This window comes from Ursus americanus, chromosome 18 (assembly GCF_024610735.1).
Source record: "Ursus americanus isolate L20-20 chromosome 18, mUrsAme1.1.p, whole genome shotgun sequence".
Lineage (NCBI taxonomy): Eukaryota > Metazoa > Chordata > Mammalia > Carnivora > Ursidae > Ursus > Ursus americanus.
Window position 1 is genome coordinate 9597501 of NC_142144.1, and position 24786 is coordinate 9622286.

Genomic DNA, 24786 nt, shown 5'->3' on the forward strand with positions numbered 1-24786 from the left:
AGAAAAAAATAGTCTTGGTTTTTTCCAGGTTGGTTCTGGAAGAATACTTCATTCATGAGACCAGGGTTCTATTACTTATTCATCACTTATTTTCTTTCTGACTTTGAATTCATCATCTCACCTTTCTGAGTTTAGTTAGCCAATCAGAAAAATGAGGAGGATGACCAAGGCCAGACCCAGCATTAGAATTACATAATTTTATGTCGGTGTGAGACATTTAGGAACATTTGGAGACTCCTAAGTATTTAGATTCTTTTTATGAGAATACTGTTGGCAAGGCAGGTGATTCATTCATCAAACGTTTGTTGAATATTTACCATTCTCCTGGCAGAGTAGGAGGTCCTGGGGTGCATTGATCAAAGGATAGTCTTTGCCCTCAAGGAGCTAGCTCAGAGTCTCATGAGGCAGACCATGGTGACCCAAGGACAGGAAGATTTGAAAGTACAGAGATAGGAGTCAGCCTAGACTGAAGTGTTGGTGGAGAAGTTAGTGGAGTCTTAAGCCCAAGTGAGAGGGATGAGGAGGTTCTGGCTGGAATCTTTATGATTTAGCTTTTCAGTGACTGCCCGGGTAGCCTAACCTTCCTAGAAACCTAGAAGTGCTAATTCAGTGTTACATATTAAAAAGCAGATACCGTATCTGCTACCAGGTCAAATTCTTTCTCCTAGAAAATTCCCATTTGTCCCCTTAAGAGCCAACTCACAGATGTCACCTCTTAACACTTCTTGGACTCATCTAACAGTGGCTTTCTCCTCTGTACTTCCACAGACCTTGCTTATGCCTCTTTAGAGTGCAGATTTTTCTCTCGCTCCCTCTTCTCTCTCTACAGAGTGCCCGGTGTAGTGCTCAGTAAGTATTGGCAGTGAGGGTGGGGGGAAGGGAGAAACCTGCTTCTTAGAGTGGGTTATATCTGACGTAATTCAAACGACTCTAATGACAACCACAATAATAATAACAACGAGCATATATTGAGAATTTGCTCCGTGCTAGACAGAATTCTAAGTGCTTTGCATGTAATGATTAATTGAATTCTCACAACAGGGCTGTGAGAGGGTATTATGATCATCCCCGGTTTGAGAGGTGAGGAGACTGAGGTTCAATAACCTGCCTTAGGTCAGAGAGTGAGGAAGTGGGAAGGCCGCCCTGGAGCCCCGGCACTCCAGCTGCAGACAGTGTTCTTAATCTCTGTGTTACACTTGCATGATGTGTGAAGGGCTCCCAGAGGTCTTCCACTTGTTATTGTGAGGTTAATTCTCAGCCAGTTTTTAAGTGGCTCCTTGTTTCCCCCAAGGGGTTGGCCACAAAGGTGGTGATCATTCCTTTTGCCCTGAGGTTTTCATAAAGTCTTTTTGCCAGTGGAATATTTGTAGCTGAAGCCATTTAGGAGACAATGAGGTGCTTAGGGACAGAGTGCTGCTGTTGTACAGATGACACAATGTTTTATGTGCTGCGGTCTTTAAGGGTGCAGGCTCTGTTTCCTCAGGCCTGGATGATTGAGGGACATGAGTGAGAGTAAGCAGATTGCAGTTTAATCTTAGAAAGATCGAGGTAATTTGTACAGACCTGTAAGTATTTGGACTTGACTAGGAAAAAGGATATTGCCCGTGGAAAAAGCAGAAAAATATTAAAGTGTATTTTGTGTGCAAAACAAAGGGTCTTTCTGTGAAATTGATAATGTCCAGGTGATTATTTTCAAAGAAAGATGATTTCCAAAGTGAGATTTAAGCCATTTAAAAATCTGAATTGATGGGAGTTCTTTTCCTCTCTTTGACTACTCTCTCCTCACATCGTATCCCTAAGGTCAGCCAGCGATTCCTTCTCAGTGTCTGCCAGATTTGACACTTCTCAGATTCACCAGTCACTCCTTTGTTCCAGGACCTCTCACATCCCATTTATGTTACAGCAGCGGCTTCCAGGTTGGTCTCCCTGCCACTTGTCCCCTCTCCCTCAGTGTGTCCTGTACAGTTGTGGCCAGATGAAATACCCCCATTGCCCTCCTGAGGTAACAAAACTAAACTCATCCACCTGACAGAGCCCGTCACCAGTAGCACCCTTTCCCCCCACATACCTCCCAACTAAATTTGTACTGTTCAGTTCACCCTTTATTTACTCATCACCTGCCTTTTGTGGGTATGCTACTTTAATGAGAACATCATTTCTCATTTAAGCTCCATGATAGCCTAGAGAGAGAGAGATGTTTATTCTAGTTTTCTAGATGAGGAAACCAAGAGATAGCAGATAACCCCAGAAAGGAACTGGCATGTAGGTGCAAAATAATTATCTGGTGAACGAATGAATAGATGATTGAAAGCCAATAATTAAGAAAGTTTATGTAGTACTTGAACCTGGGCCAGTCTGATTCTAGATCTTCTGTCACCCTGCCTCCCAGTATAGCCCCATTTTCCTTATTACCTGACAATTTTGTTCTGACCACGAGCTCTTTCTAATTTTTCACATTGTTGCTCCAGTCATTTCTTCAGGTTGAACTGCATTTACCCCATTTCCTTATTTTCATCAGAACACAGGGCAAAACTCACTCTGATTGGCACTTTGACACCTGAACCACTTTTTATCTGCCCATTCCTTCGGTGCTATAACATTACATTATACTTAATTAGATGCTGATTTGTGGCCTGCTTTTTTCTTTTCTTTTCTTTCCTTCCTTCCTTCCTTCCTTCCTTCCTTCCTTCCTTCCTTCCTTCTTTCCTTCCTTCCGAGACTATTTTTAAGCAGTCTTCACACCCAATGTGGGGCTCAAACTTAAGATCAAAAGTCCTGCGCTCCACTGACTGAGCCAGCCAAGTGCCCCTGATTTGTGACATTTCTAATCAGATCACATGTGGTATGTGTGTCTTCAAAGACAGACTCGTGGGTTCTTTGGGCAAAGGGCTGGGTGTGATGGATTAAGTGTCAGGCAGACTTGGGTCTTGGCTTTGCCGCTTACTATGCAAGTTTCGGTAAATAAGAGCTTAACTTCTGTTGGACCCAGTGTCCTCTTCTTCCCAGCCCTGCTTTTAGTCATTGGCCCATAACAGGTCACCAGGACAAATTGATTATTTTTCCAGTTACTTAATGCTTAATTTTTTATTTTTAAAGATTTTATTTATTTGACAGAAAGAGAGAGAGCGCGTGCATGCACAAGCAGGGGGAGTGGCAGGCAGAGGGAGAAGGAGACTCCCCTGCTGAGCAAGGAGCCTGAGGTGGGAATGTGGGGCTCCATCCCAGGACCCTGAGATCATGACCTGAGCCCCCCAGGCACCCCAGTTAATGCTTTTTTAGTTGTGGATGGTCTGGTAACTAGATACACCAGTACACTTGCCCCGGGTGCAGTATTTAGTTTAGAATTTTCTCCTTAGGAATGATGATCATTCTAACAGTGTTAAATTGACTTTCCCAGCCCGCATATTAGAGAATATGCAGTTAGTTATCCGGGAGGTGTTACAATTATAAAATTGTTACGTGAAGGGGGATGGGTTTTGAATTATCTAATTTGCCAAATTATTTAATTTGCCTTTATGTGTCTTTAATATATATGCATTAATACTTCCCTATGTGCTTCTTTCAACCCAATATATTCTTAAGTGTTTTTTAAGTGTTTGGTTTAGTTTTTTTCCTTCTTTCTAGTCCGTTGTATTTTTGTTCTCATCCATATGTCTCTTTCAAGGTAACTGCCTGTTCTAGGCATCACACCTGTCATTGGATAGGTGTTTGCCGCCTTTGCTTGGCTCAGGGTCATGTTCGTCTTAAAGCAGGCCTCCTTTTCTCTGTTGTGCAACAGCAGTTCCGCAGAGTTCCTTCCGACACAGATGGAGGCAGGGGTCTTGGGAATAGGGAATATCACCTCTGCCCTGGGAAGGCACCTCAGAGCCACAGCTATCCCACCACACTACAGCCAGTCCTTGGAACTCATACCTGGGCCAGACTGAGTTGAGATGCTCTAGGGGGGCTGTATTTAAGCAGATAGAGACCTGCACCCTAGCAATCTTTATTTCATTTAATTTAGTGAAGACTTGAGCTACTTAGGCCACGGGTATACAGATGTGAGGTAAACTACTCTCCTTGCTCTGAAGGAACTTGCAGACTAGTAGGTACACAAACCCCAATGAAGAAGCATTAAGGAAATTTTAAATTAAAGACAACTTCAAAATCAAAATTTCACGTGTCTCTTTTTGAGCAATAGGTGCTAAATCATCTCTACATCTTTTTGCATAATTTAGTTTTAGTCTGTGTGTAATTTTACATTCTGCTTATGTACCTCCCTTTGTTATCTTTGAATTTTTCTTTTTATATATTGCACATAAATACTCCTTTTCAATGACTAGCTTACATTCCTTTGAGCATACATTCCACAGTTTCCATGCCTCTTTCCTAGACAAAGGCTACTTCATGAATAGCCTTGTAGAGAAGGCAAAGGTAGGGAATGTTTTATCAAAAAGTAGAGCTGTGATCTTGGTCTTGTCTGTGGTCTGAACATACAGTGGAAGGTCATTTTCTTGATTTTTTTAGGTTTTTAAATTTTTTTGATTTTATTTTTTGAGCGGCAGCCGGGGAACATATAGAGATAAACACTGGGAGGTAGGGGGATGTAGTGAGAGTTCTTATCTAGTGGTTTCAATTCAGTTTGTGAAGTATTGAGAGACTAATCTGAGAAGAGGCTTGTGCCACTAATGATGTTTGAGGTGAGTGGGGCTGGCTGTTCGTGTAAATAGACATTTAAGAACATCAGATAAATCTGAGGGCAGAATTTGCAGGACTTGATGTCTTCTTGGCCCTGTGAAACTAGGTTTCATGGTGGGAAGGCTGGAATTGCAGGAGAACTGTGTGCCACTGTTTAAATGCAGAGAGAGGAAGGATTAGGGCTGAATAGGATGACTCCAGCATGAGACTGGCTAGCTCTGTGTGTGCACTGTTAGAGGATGACCTTTCCACCCAGTAGATTGTCATGGAGCAAAACAGACGACAGCAGTCAACAGGTGTGTTTTCCCGTCCTGAAGTTTTGTCCTTTCCTTGCTGGTACATCCTTGTGATGAAATCTTTGAGCCTCAGTTCCCTTACGTGAAAAAACTGGAGTGATAGTACATACTGGCCATGGTTATTTTGAAGGTTGAATGGAGAATACCTGTGCAGGTGTTCATAGGCGGCTTGTTGTTACTGCAGTGAGTTATTCTATTAAGTAGTATGTTTTGAGACTTCGACTTTCTGTCTCCCCTGTGACCTTTCATCGAGCATTATCAGGATTATTTTCTACGGAGAAATTTAAACCACGCCTGACTTCACCAGTACTTGGTTTGCCCCAAGGAAATGGGCTTGTGAAGCTGTGCAGTGCTCCTTTGCTAGTTAAAAAGGAGGTGAAACCATAATTGCTTCAGTGGGACTTTTTTCCTCTTCTCCACCTTGTGAAAAGTGTATTCATATGTTTTATAAGACTCCCCTACAAGTCTAATTCGATGACAAGAATCGCCATTATTGCTAAATTTATTACACTTTCACCTCTTTTCCCTGAGTGACTCATTATTGAGTCCTGGAAATGCAACTGTGTTTTTGTTTAGGAGGAGGTGGTGATGAGGGAGAACTTGGGGATGACTTTTAAATAAGAGAACTTTGTATTATATTTATCTGTCTGGAGGCAATAAATCTGTTTCAGCAGATTAAATACAGACTTCTTTATAAAGCCCTATTTTCTCAAACCTCTTATCAGCAGCACTTGGCAGTAATCACACCTACGGAAACTTGTAATTTTCCTCAAGGAGGTGACACTGACAGAATTAAAAATGAAGGAGCCCCCCTGAAAAGCAAGTTCATTACAAATTAACAGTGGTCTTAGCAAAGCAGTGGGCTAAGGCGTGTCAAATAGCGATATGGATAAAGAAACCCAGCATTTTAAACTGTCAGAGCTGGGAGCAGGGCTAGCCTGAGAACAAATTAATCACATATTGTCAAGGCAAAGTTGCATCAAATTAACACATCGGATTCCAGCATATTAATGTTAGAATGCTTTCACCTGATTATTACTGCAAACCATTGCCACTCTTTGAATGCAAAGATATAATTAAATTGCTAAATAGAAAGTGCATATAATATCTCCACATGCATTTAGGATGCATGAGCTGAAAAGTGCACATCCTAGGAAGTGACAGATTCTATTTGTAGGGGGAAAACTTTACTTTTTTTCCCTTTTATTTACTTGGGAGTACTAGAGTATGAAATTAGAAAAGTTAGTTATGTTATTCATATCTTATATGAGTTAGATGAAATACAGGTTTAATTTAACTGATTTGCTACACTGGCTATGAGTACATAATTACCTCTGTGTTTTTCTGGAAGAGAAATGGGAAAATGTTGCACAATGGTCCTTTGCAACAAAATTGCCCATTACACATAATCCTAGTGGTGGATTTATCATCAGAAGGGGCTTTGGAGAAACTAGACTGGCCATTATGACAACTGTCTTTTACATGGGGTTGCTTTCTGGCTCTGGTTAATATAGTATGTGCATTTTATGATATTCAGAAAGAACTCTGGCTCAGTCGTGGTTGACCTTTGTGATCAAGGATGTATCCCAGCAGGAAGAACTTGCTTTTCCGTAGTCCCTGCTTGTCCTAGATTACCAGGCCTTCTGGTTTGCTTTCTCTGCTATTCACATTTAGCCTTGCTTTCTCTGTTATTCATACTCAGGCTGGACTAATCCCCCTGTGCCCTCTACCAACCTCTGTTGGTCCTCTGCATTAAAATCTTCCTTAGAACTCACTTCCTTTCTTGAAGACTCCTTTAGCAACCCAGGTATCCACAGACTTCTCTCTTCAGCTTGATATAGAGCTGTCTTGATTTACCAGTCTCACTTAGCTACAGTCAGGGCTTGTAAACCTGACAAAGAGAAGTAGTGATCATTAGGAGCCAGCATGGGCTCACTTCGAACCGCAGGGTAAGATAACCTCACTTCTTTCTTGGGTAGGGTGATGGGCCGGATAGAGTACTGTGGTCATGGCATTGTGAATTTCACTAAAAGGGACCCTTGACTGTCTCAGAGGTTATTAGAGTGTAGATATCATTCCTTCCTGGGCATTTCTACTTTGTAGGCGATCTGATCTAAGGCCTTTTGTTCCCCTCAGGGTCAGTGCCTCCTGCCTCTCAGCACTCTTCCATCCTCCAACCCCACATAGTGCGTTTCTGAGCTCAAGCCTGCAAACTCATTTTGATATTCATGTCACTAGAATATGTTTGTGAGTTAAGTGTGTTGCCAAAGCCATGTTTATTATACTCCAAAGACTTCTAAAAATACAATTTGTATCATCCATGGCCCTGCCTGCCCCTACTAGTTCAGATGTTCAGGAGTGAGCCGTGCCTGCGTTGTTAAGTGTACAGTACAGTGGTGTTCATTATGTACACCTCATTGTACAACAGATCTCTAGAACTTTTTCATCTTACAGAACTGAAACTCATAATTCCTCCTTTCTTCCTCCCCTCTCTGATCCCCCTCCCCCCCAGCCCCTAGCAACCACCATTCTTTCCCGTCTCAGAGTTTGACTATTTTAGATGCCTCACATAAGTAGAATCATGCAGTATTTGTCTTTTTGTGACTGGCTTATTACACTTAGCATAATGTCCTCAAGATTGATCCACATTGTAGCTGACAGGATTTCTTTCTTTTTTTGGAGGTGGAATAGTATTCTATGGCATGTATCATATTTTCTTCATCCATTCATCTGTAGGTGGACATTTAAGGTTGCTTCATCTTCTTGGCTATTATGAATAATGCTTCAGAGAGCATGGGCATGCACATGTCTCCTCAAGATCCTGTTTTCATTTCTTTTGGATATATACCCAGAGGTGGAATTGCTGGATCATATGATAATACTATTTTTAATATTTTGAGGAACCCATACACTTTTCCATAGCAGCTGCACCATTTACATTTCTACCAACTGTGCACAAGGGTTCTATTTTCTCCACATTTTCACCAACACTTGTTGTTATCTGTTTGGGGGGCATTTTTTGTTTGCTTTTTTTCATTTTGTTTTTGCTTTTTTTTTTTTTTTTTTTAAGTAATGACCATCCTGACAGATGTAAGGTGCTACCTCATTATGGTTTTGGTTTGCAATGATTTGTGATACTGAGCATCTTTTCAAGTGCTTGTTGGCCATTTGTATATCTTCTCTGGAGAAATTTCCCTTGACCATTTTTTGATTGGATTGTTTTTTTATTGTTGAGTTGTAAGAGTTCCTTATATATTCTGGATGTTAACCCCTTATCAGGTATGTGGTTTGCACATATTTCCCCTTGCTATTTTGTAGGTTATCTTTTCACTCTGTTGACTGTTTCCTTTGCTGGGCAGACATTTTTAAGTTTGATGTAGTTTCATTTGTCTGTTTTCCTTCTGTTGCCTGTTTTTGGAGTCATATCCAAAAAAAATCACTGCTAAATCCATTGTCAACAAGCTTTTGCCCTGTGTTTGCTTCTAGGGGCTTTATAGTTTCAGGTCTTACATTTAGGTCTTTCATCCATTTTGAGTTAATTTTTGCAATATGGTGTAAGGTAAGCGTACAACTTCATTGTTTTACATGTGGCTATCCAGTTTTCTCAACACCATTTGTTGAAGAGACACATTCTTGTCTTAAATGACTTATAATGAGAGCACAGTTAAAAGTGGAAAGATGATGGTCAGAGCTTTATCCTTCATATTTATGTGACTCTTCTTGCCAATCTACATAGTGAAGGATTTTATTTAAAATACCCATTTTCGGGACGCCGAGGTGGCACAGTTGTTAAGCGTCTGCCTTCGGCTCAGGGCGTGATCCTGGCGTTGTGGGATCGAGCCCCACATCAGGCTCCTCCGCTGGGAGCCTGCTTCTTCCTCTCCCACTCCCCCTGCTTGTGTTCCCTCTCTCACTGGCTGTCTCTCTGTCAAATAAACAAATAAAAATAAAATCTTAAAAAAAAAATACCCATTTTCTTGGGGCGCCTGGGTGACTCAGTCTGTTAAGCATCTGCCTTCTGCTCAGGTCATGATCCCAGGTCCCCGCATCGGGCTCCCTGCTCATCAGGGAGCCTGCTTCTCCCTCTCCTTACTGCTCCTACTCTCTCTACATCTCTATCGCTATCTCTGTCTCTATCAAATAAATAAATAACATCTTTTTTTAAAAATACCCTTTTTCTTGGAGTAATCACAGTGTATACATAAATCATTATGTTGGACACCTTTAGTACAATGTTATATGTCAGTTATTTCTCAGTAAAACTGGGGGAAAAATACCTTTTCCCTGCCTCATCACCTGCAGTCCATATTCTGTGATACCATGGTTCCTGTTCTTTGAATGTTATGTTCTCTCTGCCAGAATGTCTTCCTATGTCAGTGAATTCCTGTTTATTCAGTAAGATTCAGCCCACATATGATCTCCTCTGACTCTCTGAAGCTCATTCCTGCAAGTAGTACTTACCACACTCCATTGTAATTATATTTATATATCCTTCGCTCCCTTGAGAATGTAAGCTCTGTTTGGACAGGGACAATGTCTGGTTTGTCACAGATCCTAGCATCCAGTAGTCACTTAGCAAAACTAAATTTATGAACAGGCCACCTTTGCCATAGACTGTAAAACTATGAAGGGTAGGATGCCTAAGTTTATATATAACTAGCTGAGCTTCTGTCTCCTCGATTCTAAAATTAGGAGACAGAAAAACTAATAATAAAATAAAATAAGATTAGGAGGCAGATAGTTCTCTGAGGTCCCTTCTGGCTCCAAGTCTATGAAAATCACATAGGGAATTCTTATCCAAGTACTCCTAGAGCTTCAGTCCCACAAATCCCACCAGATCTGCTGACAAATAGGACACATCTTAACTTTTTCGTTTGGTGGGTGGGGCCCTAAGGAATTTTGCCATTCAAGAGTCAGGTGAAGTAAAGTTTGTTGGCTAAGCTTTACCACTGTGTTCTGTTTCTAGCAATTCTGTCTTTCATTGCAGGCAAGGCATCGCCATCCCATCCTCTTTTTTGGCCTTACTATTCTTATTTCTGAAATTGGAGAAATTGATCCATTTTTATGGTTCAGTGCATGTGTGTTTGAGGGGGGAAATGAATGTATTTTGAAAGTATATTCGATATTTTAATGTTATATAAGGAAAATAAAAAATAATTTTTATAAAATACTTGGGGGAAAAAGTAAAGCTTCATAAAAATTTGACTGTTGAAAATATGCAGAAGATGGGAGAAATTTTAATGGCTGTGGTGACGTACACATCATCTTTGGGGGAGTGTGAGATTTTTATAGTCATCAGAAGGGGTCACAGGTTAAAGATGGTCATGAAACACTGCATTAGTTTCTGTTCCTGTTCTAATTTTCCGTGATTCTATGATGATGAAAATTTCACAGAAGGCTTCAGAGGGATGAGCCCTGCTTAGTTCTGATGTATGTATGACTTGCACCTACAGTTTTTGTTTGCTTGTGTGTTTTTCTAAATTGAATCCTGACTCTACCATTTACTAGCTATGTAACCATAGGCAAATCACTTAATTTCTCTCAGCTTTAATTTTTTTCATCTGTAAAAGGGATATGATCACACTTTCTTTACAAGATTGTAGTGAGAATTAAATTAGATAATTAAAGCTCTTAGCTTAGTTGCTGGTGCATCGTAAATGTTCTATTCATGTTAGTTATTATTATTAAGAATTTGGAAGTGAACATTACCACACCTATGCCCAATCTGACTTTGGAACTTTGAAAAGCAGATGTAGAAATTGGAAAAAAAAATCATTTTGTTATTGGCAAATCCGTTTAGGCTCTTCAGCCTGATACCTTAATATCTCTACTGACTGTAGGCCAGCACTGTGCAGAACTCTCTATGATGGTGGACAGGCTCTATATCTGTGCTGTCCAGTATGGTAGCCTCTAGCCACATGCGATGTGGCTAGTGTGACTATGGAACTGAGTTTTAAAATTTATTTAAGTTAATTTAAGTAGTCACGTGTGGCTAGTTGTTACTGTATTGGGCAGTGTGGGTCTAGACATTGGGATGACTTAAAAAGGAGAGACTGTATCTGCAGAGAAGACAGACTTAAGAGAATTTCTGCCTCATACCGTTTCCATTGCTAGCGCTGGGATCGGAGAGAACTGGGCCTTCAGACTTGATCCCAGAAGGCTGACCAGGGACCTAACCCCATAGTTTGAACACAGAAACAACTTGAGCAGGCACTTCTTCTTCTTCTTTTTTTTTTTTTTATTTAAGATTTTATTTATTTATTTGACAAAGACACCCAGTGAGAGAGGGAACACAAGCAGGGGGAGTGGGAGAGGAAGAAGCAGGCTCCCAGCAGCGGAACCTGATGTGGGGCTCGATCCCAGAACGCTGGGTTCACTCCCTGAGCCGAAGGCAGATGCTTAACGACTGCGCCACCCAGGCGCCCCTGAGCAGGCACTTCTGAGACAGCCTGGAACAGATGAGGCTATGCCAGGGAATTCAGTCTTCCTGAGAAAAAGTAGAGGGACTACCCTTCCCAGTATTTCTAAAAGGGCAAAAAGACCTCTTTTGTGGCCAGAGCTAGGAAGCCAGGGACTAGAAGGAATAGTTCCTTCAGTGGCTCCTACAATTATAGCGACTAATTGTTGTGTAGGGCATCGTCTTAACAATAAATTTTAACTTTAATGCCTTAATGATAAAGACTGCTTGTATTTTGCTTCATTTTATACTTTAAATATGTTTCATAAGCCTCTGCCCTGAATTCAGTCTGATCTCATTTATATTGAATATGGTTTTCAGTAAGCTTATGAGAAGTCAGTTACCTCTTTGTAGTTTTTTCTTTTTGTTTGTATTCTTTTCATCGGGGTTAAATATAAAAGGGCATTCTAGATGGAATAGTTTATTTCTAGAAAGGGAAAAGCTGATGTTTCTTTAAGAGCATCTTGCTTATAGACTAGCAACATGTGCAGTGGTTGTGTAGTTTCATAATACGGGGCATCCTGTTGTCCATGAGTAACTAAGTGAATTTGAATTGACATTTTTTTGAAATCAAATCTTACATTTGGGAAGTTGTCTTGAAGTCACCATCATATGTACAGCTCTCCCATCTTATTAAAATAATGGTTACGCTTCTAAGCTCCTCCGTTGATATCTTTTCAGATTAAGTATTTTTACACTGTTTAATAGTAGCCTCAAAGAACCATGCATAATTATGGGATCTGAGCAGTTATTTTAATGACTTTGTAATTTATATAGTGAGGATACAGCATATCTAAAGCAGCCACCAATTAATTAGAAGAGGCTGTTTAATCTACATGTATAAAATTTCAATTAGAACATCTTTGCTAAACTTCTTGTCTGATTTTATTGTATTTTATATGGTTCAGTTGATTGAAACATCTTTGAAAATAGTTATTGCCTTGAAATGGTAAATCATTGATAAAGCATTTATTGTGTGTTAGGCATTGTGCTAAGTATTTTATATATATTATCTCATTTAATCCTCATGACAGCCTGTGAGATAGGTGATATCACTGGTTTACAGATTTGAAACTTCTCGGGACCTCAGTCTTCTCTCTTTTATACTGGGGTTAATGTTACCTACTTCAGGGTGTTACGAGTATTAAGTGAGATTAATACATGCCCACATTGAAAAATGTACTCAGTAAGTGATAGTTGCTATCGTTAATGTTTGTCTTACTATTTTTGATTTCATGTTTTGATTTCATGTTTCATGTTTTAAAAAGCAGTGATTTTTTTTTTTTAAGAGAGATTGGGGAGGGTCAGAGGGAGAGAGAGAGGAGAATCTTAAGCAAGCTCCATGCATGGAGCCTGAAGCAGGGCTCAATTCCACAACCGGAGGTCACGACCTGAGCCAAAATCAAGAGTCTGATGCTTAACTGACTGAGCCACCCAGGCGCCTCAAGGGGCAGTGCTTTTTATGATCCAGAAATGTGAAAAGGTATTGCACAGTGAAAAGTCTTTCCCTGCTGCCCCGTGTTCATCTAGTACCTACCCATACCCATTTTACTAGTCTGTTATATATCTTCCAGAATGTCTGTATGCAAATACGAACGTATATTCTTATTTTCCCTCCTTTTACACAAAATGTAACATATATTAAAACTGTTTCAAAAGTTGCTTTTTTAACTTAACAATGTAACTTGGAAACCACTCTGTAATAGTGCCCAGAGGATTTTTCATCCCTCCATATAGCTGCATAGTATTCCATTGTTTGGAAATATTATAACCTATTCAGCCAGTTCCCTTTTGAGGGAGACTTGAGTTATTTCTAATCTTTTGCTATTACAAACAACGCAGCAGTGAATAATCTTGTACACATGGCATTTTGCATGTGTGCAATTATATATGTAGGATAAATTCCAAGAAGCAGAATTGCTGGGTCAAAGGGAATATGCGTTTGTAATTTTTCTAAGTATTGCCAAATTGCCCTCCATAGGGTTTGTGCCAATACATTCTAACCAGCAATATAAGAGAGTGCATGTCTCATCACAGCCTCACCATAGAATTTATAAAATGTTTGGATTTTTGCCAGTCTAATAGGTGAAAAGTGAATCTGTGTAATTTTAATTTGCATTTCTCTTATGAGTGAGGTTGAGCCTTTCATTTGTTTAAGAACCTTGGCAGTTTTGTAAACTTCCCAGATTTATTGGATTCTTGATCTTTTTCTTATTTTCTGGGAGTTCTTTATATATTAGGGAGATTAGTCCAGTTTACTGTTAATCTTGTGTATCTTTTGACTTTGTTTATAGATTTTTTGGACTATACACAAAATTTTTTAAGGAGTGAAACTTACTATTTTTCCTTTATAACTTCTGGATTTTGAATTTATTTATTTGGGGAAGGTTTTTTTTTATGGCTTGCATAGTTCTTAAGTTTATTTCTAGATATTTGCAGTTGTTGCTGTTGTGTATGGGGCCTTATTTTCTGTTTCTGTTTGTGTGTATGAAGGCTGCTGATTTCTGTGTTAATTTTGTATTCCTTTATATTACCAAATTTGATTTATAGTTGTTTTTAATTCTTACAGGATTTCCATATATATAAAAATATTATTACTATACAATAATGTATAGAATAATATAGCAATTTCATTTTACCTCTTTCATTTCTACTTCTGTACCTCTGACTACTTTCTCTGGTGTTGTTGCTATTACATTGTCACTACTATCACCACCACGTACTTGACATTAAGCTGAAAGTTGGCATTAAGTAAGTGTTCATTCTTTCTTTAGATTTCAAGATGTAAACATCGCTAAAATGTAGCTAGCCAGTGTCTGTGCCAAGAAGGGAATGTTAAGACAGATTTTAAAGAGTGAAAAAAAGGGCAGAGTTGGGAAATGTCTTTGTATTCTAGTGACCCTTTCCTGCAGTGCTTATTAGATCTTATATTAAATAGGGTGCATGTTTTGGTTTGGGTTTTTTTGCCCTTGTTGAAAATATCATTTGAGGTGTGTATTTTCTCCCTTAGAAATCAGTTGGTATTCTTTTTTCTTTCACTCTGGAAAAAAAATAAATACTTGACCATATACCATAAGATGATGTCTTTGTGTTCGAGTAATAATCTTGCATTTAATCAAATATAGAACAACATTTGAATTAGCAACTGAAATCCTTTTGAGGTTTTCCAGAGGTTCAGTTAAACTTAGTAGGAATTTTGGATTGCTTTTTCCTGTGAACATTCTGTTCTTTGATTCATAGCAGTCCTATAATGTGTTGTCTCTAGCATTCAGCATTCTGCTTTAAGAGGGTTTTTTGATTTGTAAACTATAGGGAACCAGAGAATTTGAGGAGGAAAGAATATGAAGAGAAATTGTTAAAAATGCTTTTAGCACATAATACATTTCTCTTTCTCCACCTCCCTCCCTAACTCCTTAAAGGAAATTGTTGGTTACTTGGGAATAATTGGGTACTTTTCTTCTCCACATAAGCGGCGAAGTTTGTGAGGCTCCTTATCCATCTTTGAGATAGATATAGTTTACTTGTAAATATGTCTTAAACTTTTGAAAATTAAAATATTGAGTAAATGCAGAAAAACATAAAGATATATCCAGGATATAAATAATTGTGTAGTAATCATTCATGAACCCATCACCCAGTGTGGGAGGAAGAACATTACTTTTACTTTTGAAGTCCCCTCTGTATTGTTCTTGCTCTCCTCCCACTCACAGAAATGTCTTTAATTCTCTTGATTCTCCCTATAGTTTTATCCCTTATGTTTGTATCTCTAAACAATGCATTTTTGAACTTTATTTAAATGGAATTATGCTTTAAATTTTTCTGTAACTTTTTTCTCTCAACGTTACGTTCCTGAGATTCACCTGTGTTGATGCCTGTAGCTGTAGTTAATTCATTTCCATTAATGGAGAAACTCCACTGTATGAGTATACTTTAATTTATTTATCGATTCCATTGTTGATGGACATTTGGGTTGTTTTTGCTATTACAAACAGTACTGTTTATAAATAATTTACACATGCAAGAATTAACCCAAGGCAGAGGCTTAGAAACATATTTGACCATGGATCACATCTATAATGGGAGATACCTTTTGTATCCTGACCTAGCACACATACCTGTAATGTGTGATGTACACATACGTATGAATATATAACATATGGAAGCAAAATTTTCATCTAAGAATACTTACCTTCACTAAGTGCAAATGCACTCTGATACTTTTTATTCTAATCTAGTCTGTTGTAGTTAATTACAGAAATATTGGGATGCCTGGGTGGCTCAGTTGGTTAAGCGTCTGCCTTCAGCTCAGGTCATGGTCCCAAGGTCCTGGGACCGAGTCCCACATTGGGCTCCCTGCTCAGCAGGGAGTCTGCTTCTTCTCTCTCTGCCTGCCACTCCCCCTGCTCATTCTCTCTCTCTCTCTGTGTCAAATAAAAAAATAAAATCGTGAAAACAAATAAATATTGGTCAGAATTGCCTAAATTGATTTCCAGCCCTCAGGACCGTGGTTTCAAAAGTCCTGTTCCAGAATACGTGCAGATTTGGAATTACAGGGTCACAGGATATGAATGCAGCTTCAGCCTTAATAGATAATAACAGATTGTTTTCCCAAAGTGTTTATTCCCATTTACAGCAGTGTGTAAGTGTCCCAATTATCCCATCAGACTTAATTTCTTCCAGTCTTGCAGGTATAAATTATATCTCATTGTGATTTGAATTTGTGTTTCTCAGATTATAACTGGAATTGAACATCTTTTGTGTGTGCATTGGTTATTCATAGTTCCCGTTCTGTGAAATACTGTTCAAATCCTGTGCCCATTTTTGTTTCTTATTTTTTTAAACATTTATTTATTTATTTATTTATTTATTTATTTATTTATTTATTTATTTATTTATTTATTTTAGAAGGGGGAGAGGTAGAAGGAGAGGAAGAGAATCTCAAGCAGACTCTCTGCGGAGTGTGGAGCCTGACATGAGGCTCGATCTTATGACCCTGAGATCATGACCTAAGCCGAAATCAGGAGTCAGATGCTTAACCGACTGAGCCACCCAGCGTGCCCCCTTGTTTATCATTTCTTACTGATTTGAAGGAATTTTTCAAAAATGTATTTTGGGTAGTAAACAATTTTTTAAAGATTTTATTTATTTGACAGAGCACAAGCAGGGAGAGCGGCAGGCAGAGGGAGAAGCAGGATCTCCAATGAGCAAGGACCCTGATGCAGGACTCGATCCCAGGACTGTGGGATCATGACCTGAGCCAAAGGCAGACACTTAACCAACTAAGCCACCCAGGCACCCCGGATAGTAAAAATTTTTTACGTATGTGGATACCAATCATTTTATTGCAGCAATGTTCTTCTGATTTGTGGCTTGTCTTCATTATCTTTGTGGGGTTTTTTTTCTTTAAGATTTTTTTTATTTATTTGAGAGAGAGAGACAGAGATAGCAATAGATAGCGAGAGAGAGCACGAGTGGGGAGGAGAGGGAGAAGTAGACTCCCTGCTGAGCAGGGAGCCCAATGTGGGGCTCTATCCCAGGACGCTGGGATCATGACCTGAGCTGAAGGCAGATGCTTAACTGACTGAGCCACCCAGGCACCCTGTGGTGGTTTTTTGATGAACAGAAATTCTTATTTTTAATGTATCAAATTTATGAGTCTTTTGCTTCATTACTTATACTTTTTTGGTCTTGTTTAAGAAATTCTTCCCTACCCTAAAATCATAAAGATATTTTCATATGTTGTATTTGTTGTATTTAAATTTTTGTATTTAAATAATCTGGAATTCTGTGTGTGTGTGTGTGTGTGTAGTATGAGGTAAAGGTGCAATTTCAGTTTTTTTTCTGGATGGTTGATCAGTTGTCTGGGCATTAGTTATTTAAGTCTCATTTCCCCTGTTCCTTGGTGCTGGCTCAGTCATTCATATATATATATATATATATATCTCAAACTTCCCTTTTTGTGTACTACTGTTTCTGAGCACTCTCTTCTTTTCCAGTGGTTTGTTTTCCCTAGGTTAATATCACACTATCTTGTTTGTTCAGACTTAAAACAATTTCTGATATATGGTAAATCATGCCTCTTAAACTCTTTTTTTTCTTAATTACGAGCATCGTGTATATTCTTGACCCTTCCATATAAATTATGAGACTGCTTGTCAAGTTTTTAAAAAATTCCTGTTGAGATTTTGATTGGACTGAATTTGTAGATCAATTTGGGGAGTTGTAGTGCTGACACAATGGGGCACTCTGAAATTAAGATGACACTTCAGGGTTGCCGCAAGTTGGAATAAGACGGCCAGGCCTTTATATTCCTTGCGTCTGACTTACTGAATGCTAGCTTCCCTGAAAAGAGGGTGTGGTCTTGGACAAGGTGGCTCTATCAGCCTGTTTAATTCCAGGAAAAGACTAGCAGCTGAGGGGCGCCTGGGTGGCTCAGTTATTAAGCGTCTGCCTTCAGCTCAGGTCGTGATCCCGAGGTCCTGGGATCGAGCCCCGCATTGGGCTCCCTGCTCCGCTGGGAGCCTGCTTCTTCCTCTCCCACTCCCCCTGCTTGTGTTCCCTCTCTCGCTGGCTGTCTCTCTCTCTCCATCAAATAAATAAATAAAATCTTTAAAAAAAAAGAAAAAAAAAAAGACTAGCAGCTGATAGCAGCCATCCCAGCAGTTGGAGAATATGCCCTTCATTCCTGAAGATGGCATCTCGGTGGTGCAACCAGGGACCATGCCAGTCTACCCTTGGTGCCACTTGTATTTATTTGCTTCTTAAAATTCTGGGACCATTCCTTCACATCTGTGGTGGGCTTCTTTTTTGGGGGGAAACTTACACAGGAAGGTTAGTGGAATAAACTGCAGTTGCATTTCTGCAACTGCTCCTAAGGACACAACTGATACTCATCCACCTCTTCAAGTATCCATTTTAGTCCCTTCAATCTCAGCATCTCTGCTGCTGTAGGTGGCTTTTATGGTATGATGACTCAGACCCTTATCCCTGAGGGTCCAAGTCCCCGGTCAAAGGCTGTGGCTGCTTCATTTGTCCATTTGCCATCAAAATTGGGTAGAAGAGGAACAAAATATGCCCAAGAAGATTTACTGGCCAGATGTGTTCCTTCCTGCCTCTGTTATGTAACAGCAGCCCTACCTTCTCCTGATGAGAATGAACCACTCCTGTCAGGACTGTGCTTTTTTTTTTCTTGCCTGATATCACTTGACACAAGGAGCATGAGTGGCCATCATTGTTTAACGTTTAGTGGGACTTCTGCTGTGTCTCCTGGTGGAAGTGTTCTCTTTTGGGAACCAGGTTCTCTAAATCCGCAGAGCCCTAATTTCTAGAGATGGGAAGCATTCCCTAAGTGGGTCACTGGGAATAATGGCTAATCTTGCTGCTTCTCCTTGGTTCCTAGAACCATGTATTTTATCTGCTGAGGACATAATACCATATAATGGTTGTTGATTTTTAGTATGTATGTTGCATCCTGGAAATGGCATCCCAGCCTTACAGGGTGTCATCTGTGAGCTAGTGCCTTATCTGTACCTTCAATATGTTGTTCAATCACTCTTTTAGACCGAAAGTTTTTGGGTAGTGTGGTGTATGATATGACCAAAGGATCCCATGGTTATATGCTACTGTTACATCTCTTTTGCTATAAAGTGGGTTCCTGAGTCTGGTGGAGTATTAGGTGGGCTGCCACTTTCGTCGATCAAACACTTTGAGATACTGGTGCTAGCTGAGGCATTACTGGCATGAAGTGCAAGCCCATACTTCAGTAAGTGTTGGTCTCTGCCGAAACCACTTTCAGAGTAGAAGAGATCCAGTGCATTCAGCTTGCCACCAAATGTCTGGTTGGTCTTCTTAGGGATGATGCTGTATTAGGGACTCAGCATTTTTCTCTTTTGCTGTCAGGTTGGATATTTGACAATAGACAGTATCAATATCAGCCTTGGTGAGTGGGAGATAACGGTCTTGGGCCTGTATATATAGCCTCAGTCTCTGCCACCATGGCTACTCTATTCATGTGTCCATTGTGCCAGCACTGGAGAGACCAATAACAAAGAGACTGGCTGAAGTTAAAGCAAGTCTGTGTTGGGAATCCCCCAGACAGCGATTCACTAGGAGAATTTACAGGACTCAGCATATAGTTGTACTCATGTCTATGATTTATTACAGCAAAAGGAAACAAAGTACAGTCAACAAAGGGAAAAGGCATATGGGATGAGGTCTAGGTATACACTTACAAGAGTCCTCTCTCAGTGGCATCACACAGGACATGCTTAATTCCTCCCAGCAATGAGTTTTGTTAACATGGGCAAAATATTGTCTACTAGGGAAGCTTATTAGAGACTCATTGCCCACAGTTTCTTTTGGAAGCTTGTCACATGGGCTCCCTCTGCCTAGCATGTATCAAAATTCCAGAGTCCTAGAAGGAAGGGAGGTGTTCAGCATAAACCATTGTTGTTCGCACAGTTCAGGCACAGTGAGCTGCTCTTACTGGTTAGGGTAATGAGGACTCTGCTGAGGTCCGAGTTCCCAAGAGTCTACATATTTTAACCTCCTGACACTTGCCTTCACTTTGACACAAAGAAGATGAACAAACACATTGTCCTAAACTCTGACTATTGGAAAGATTCCCTATCACTCTTTTAAGGCCCCTCCTGAGTGGGATTATAGTATAGCCGTGGGCCATTAGCTTCAACAATGTCCAACAGTTCTTGAAGTGTTGGTATTCCTCTGTGTCAGTGTATGATTGCAAAATGGCCATAGATACTTTGGGGGAATCATTATAGTGTTTACTTGCTGTGAAGGTTCAGGTCCTTCTTCCTTTAGCTATATCTCATAATGGCGCATTTTTGGGATATGTCTATCCCTAGATATTTTTAATTCCTATTACTTCCTATTTGATACATGAATTATTTATGTGTTTCTAAATTTCCAAACCTATTAGGTTTTTATAATTTTGTTTTTTAGGTATTGATTCTTACTTTATTGTTTTGTGGTTAGAGAAGATGGCCTAATGATACCAATTATTTGAAATTTGTTGAGTATGGTTTTAGGTCCACTAATGTAGGTCACTTTTCATAAATACTACCTGGGAACGTGGAAAGAATGCTGGAGCAACTGCTCTTCTTTGTTGCAGGATTCTAAATATGTCCATTAGGTCAAGTCTGTTAATTCTGTTAAAATCTGTATCATTATTGATATTTTTTGTCTGCCTGCACTATCAATTAGACAAAGATACATTAGAATCTTCCACTATGTTGATAGATTGCCTATATTCCCCTAGAGTTCTGACAGATTTTCTTTTACATATTAGGAGGCTATGTTTTAAGTTGATACAAGTTCAGAATTATTTCTTCCTGGTAAATTGAACTATTTGTGACTCTATCTCTAGTGACCCCCCTTCTCCTTTACATAGCTATACCAGCTCCATTTGGTTAGTATTTACCTGGTATATGTGTAGTTTCATGTTTAGATGCAGATTTTTTTTTTCTTACTTTTCCTCTTTGGGTTTCACTGGGCTTTCTGAGTCTGTGCAGTGGTATCTTTTCATCAGTTCTGGAAACTCGCAGCCACTCTTTTTTCAGACATTGCCTGTGCACTTTTATTCTTCCTTGTTCCTCTTAAATTCTATTAAACTTACTAGAATATGTTTTTTGATTTTCCATATCTCTTAACCTCCTTTTCATACTTTCTCTTTGTGTGTCTCTTTGGGTTACATTCTAGGTAATTTCTTCAGTTCTATCTTCCAATTCACATATTCTCTTTTCAGCTATGAAACCCATACATTGCACTTGCAATTTTAGTCACTGTATTTTTCATTTATAGAAGTTCCATTTTGATCTTCTAAAAGTCTTCTTGGTAATTTTTAAAACTTTTTATTGTGCAACATTTAATAATAGTCTTCTCAGTAGTAGTTCAGTGAACACCCTTATACCTACCACCTGTGTTCATTAAATTTAACATTTTTCCATATTTGCTTTATTTATGTTTTATTTAGCCATTTCAGAATTGCCATTCACTCCTAAATACCTTAGCTTGTATCTTCTAAGGATACTGACATTCTGTTACCCAACCATGATATCACATCACAACCTGGGTAAGATTTTTAGTCTCTTGCTCTTACCCGTATTTTTTATACTTTAAAATTTTTTTCTTTAAACCTGCATCTTATGTTCCGTATCTGATCATTCTATCGGCTTCAGTCTTTGTGGGTCTCTTATACGATGCTTTCTATGTTTTATGATTTGAGGCTGTAACAACTTATTTTCTGCAACTTTTCTTTTAGAATTATTGAGTCATGTAGGTTCCTCCTTTTATAGGAGGCTTTGTTAGCTTTTGCCTGGTACCTGGCGTTATTACAAGCCCAAGATGACTTTCTTTCTCTCTCTTTCTTTCTTTCTTTCTTTCTTTCTTTCTTTCTTTCTTTCTTTCTTTCAAGATTTTATTTTTTTAAGTAATCTCTACACCCAACATAGGGCTCAAATTCACAACTCTGAGATCAAGAGTTGCATGCTTTACTGGCTAAGCCAGCCAGACACGCCCAGGATAACTTTAAATTCTTGATTGGAGTCTTTCTGGTACATCCATCAGGTAATGTGAATTTGGCATGAAAATCTTATATGAAGGTTGTGGTTATAAAGTCTCAGAAGAAAAAAAAATTTTTGTTTGAACATGAAGTTTTTCCTTGTCGTGTGTGGGGGGGCCTTAATTCTAATTTACTTTCACATGTAAGTCTTTGGTGTTCCAGCTTTATTCCAGATTATGGATGGACTCTACTGTGTATCCATCTGACCAAGAAAGTAGATACTTAATATCACTTTGTTTGGCAGATACCATCAATATTGGCAAAAACTGTGTTCTGTTTTCTTTTCTGGGTCGCCCACTTCACTTAATTTTGGGGTCTTTGTAAATTCCTCAAATACTTGACAGCCTATTGAATTATGTAAAAATGAATATTTTTATATTTTATCAAGACCTCGGGTTGTTTTTTGTTAGACTTTTGGTCAGAGTACATATTTTGCCGTATGGCTGAAATAGAATTCCTTTAGTAAAAAGAACATTTTTTAATGTGTTGTCTTAAATGTTGTAGAAAGAGTATTATAGAAGGATGAGAAAGATAGAAACAGTTTATGCATAAATACGTCATTGTTCTTGATTTCATGAAAATGTTGATTCAAAATATAATACAAGGCTTTTCCCCTCCAAAAAAACTTTAAAAATATATTGGTTTTGGGGAGAATTATAATAAGTTAAAGATTGTGGTCTTTTGAGTCCCATCGGACATGGGTTTCCATCTGAGTTTTCTCACTAGCTGTGTGACTTTTAACGATTTCTTTAACTTCTTAATATTTATCTGTAAAATGGGGGGTAAGCAAGGGCAGTTTTGAGGATCAAAGGAAATAATATATGTAAAGGGCTCAGCCTGGTGCCTGACACATAGAGTAAATGTTAGCTATTTTTAATTTTAGCCATTTTCTTTCCAGAAGTGTTCAAGGTGTTAATACAGAGTGTTAAATGTAAAATATCTCACAGTATACATGTAATAGTGTAAAACTGAATATGGGTATGTGGGAGACAAAACCATAAAGGGAAAAGCAAGAAAGGTACCCCAGTATTAGAAGATGAGGAGAAAAGCAATATGAAGCTTGGCAGGTAACCAAAGCCAAGAAGGCCCTCTGGCTCCCTTCAGCTTCCCAAGACTTGGATTTAGTGAGGATCTTCTCTACTCTGGCTTTTTCTTTTATGTTCTTTTTAGTTAGTTCAGGAGCATATATATCCCTGCCCCTTTGGGTCAGAGGGACTTCTGACTTCCTGTGGCCCAAGGGAGCTGCCTAACATACTTTAGGAGAAGGATGCTTGTTCCCTTCTATAGGGACCTCAAGGATAGTTAGGGATTTTCATCCTCACCAGTTTAACAAGGAACCGTTTGGCATCCCCAGAGTTCTGGAAGTACCTTATTAGAAAAGAGATATAGTTGCATTCTTCTGAATAGAAAAATTTATAATAAACAAGAATACAGAAATATATACCATGCAACATCAGCATATATCAGACTATTTGAAGCATTTAGACTTTTTTCCTCTTTCCCCTGGTAGACCAGGCCTTAGTGAAATTCTTATATAACTTTTCATTAGGCTGCAGTGTAGAGCATCAGAAATAAGAGGGAATTGTGTAGCCCACCTCCATCTAACCTTTTGCTCTGTATTTTTGCATGCCCAAAGACAAGAAAAGTGTGTCTTATTCATTGTCTTCATATATTTCTCTTGGTACTACTATTGTCACTTTAGTTTTTTAGTAAAGGAAATTGGCTTATTTGAAACGTTTGTCTTAATCCTCTATGGAAATATCAGTTTACGGGAAGGTTAAGGCAGCTCGTTTGGGCTCCTCTCAGAGTCTCTGCTGCAATTGTCGGAAAGGAAACCCCAGGGAAACCCCTGAGCACGGGCTTCACAGGAGCAGTAGCTGCACAGAAGACAACACTCTCGATGCTTTATCAGGTGCTGTCTGGAGAGCAGAAATAATGGGCTGAAGGCAGAAATGCTGATGTCTCCGCTTTCCCAACTTAGCACAAACATCTTCTTTATCTTTGGTGGATTTTGGTGCCACAGAGGCGGCTCCAAGAAGTCTTAAATGCAAGTGTGATTGCTTTTACAATCCTGGTTTTGAAAGCATGGCGTTTGGGGATTTCCTTGACTTGAATCCTTTTTTTTAAAGGGAGTGGATTCATAGCATCCACTGTCAGTGCCATTTCCCTTTCTGTGATGACTTGTTCTCTGTTTACATGAAAGGATTCAGGAAGTAAGATGTAAACATAAGTACATAAATGAACAAATAAATGAAAAGCTCTGCTGCCTTTGTCACAGAGTGAAAAGGCTTGACTATAACATAATGGGAACACAGCAGCTGTTTGATTAAAACTTCAGGATTTTTCCTGGAAACTTCGAAGCGTGTCTGCATTTTTTTCTTTTTAAATAACTCTATGATATGGGAGAAGTGGTTTCCTAGAATGCCGTGGTTACAGTGGAGCTTTTTAATGTATCATCATCCTAGTCACTTCAGGTGCTGGTACGAAATACTCTCACTGCTGGGGCTTGCTTCCCTTCTGAAACGTCCATCCTTTGGAAAGCCCAGAAAGTGATTTGTAAATAATTCGCTTCTTGTCGCCAGTTGGTTTTTTGTTTGTTTGTTTGTTTAAGTTGTAGTCTTTGTTTTTTGTTTTACCGTCTTAACCAATTTGAAATGTACAGTTCAGTAGTATTAACTGCATTCATAATGTCATACAGTAGTTCCCCCTTATCCATAGGACATCTGTTCCAAGACCCCCAGTGGATACCTGAAACTGGATAGTATTGAACCCTATAT

At 39.1% G+C, this 24786-nt stretch overlaps 1 protein-coding gene across 10 annotated transcripts in view; it reads left to right on the forward strand.

Moving 5' to 3' along the window:
• Nucleotides 1–24786, forward strand: part of MAPKAP1 (MAPK associated protein 1) — a 236155-nt gene that overhangs the window by 59439 nt on the left and 151930 nt on the right. The gene's annotated exons all lie outside the window — the stretch shown is intronic.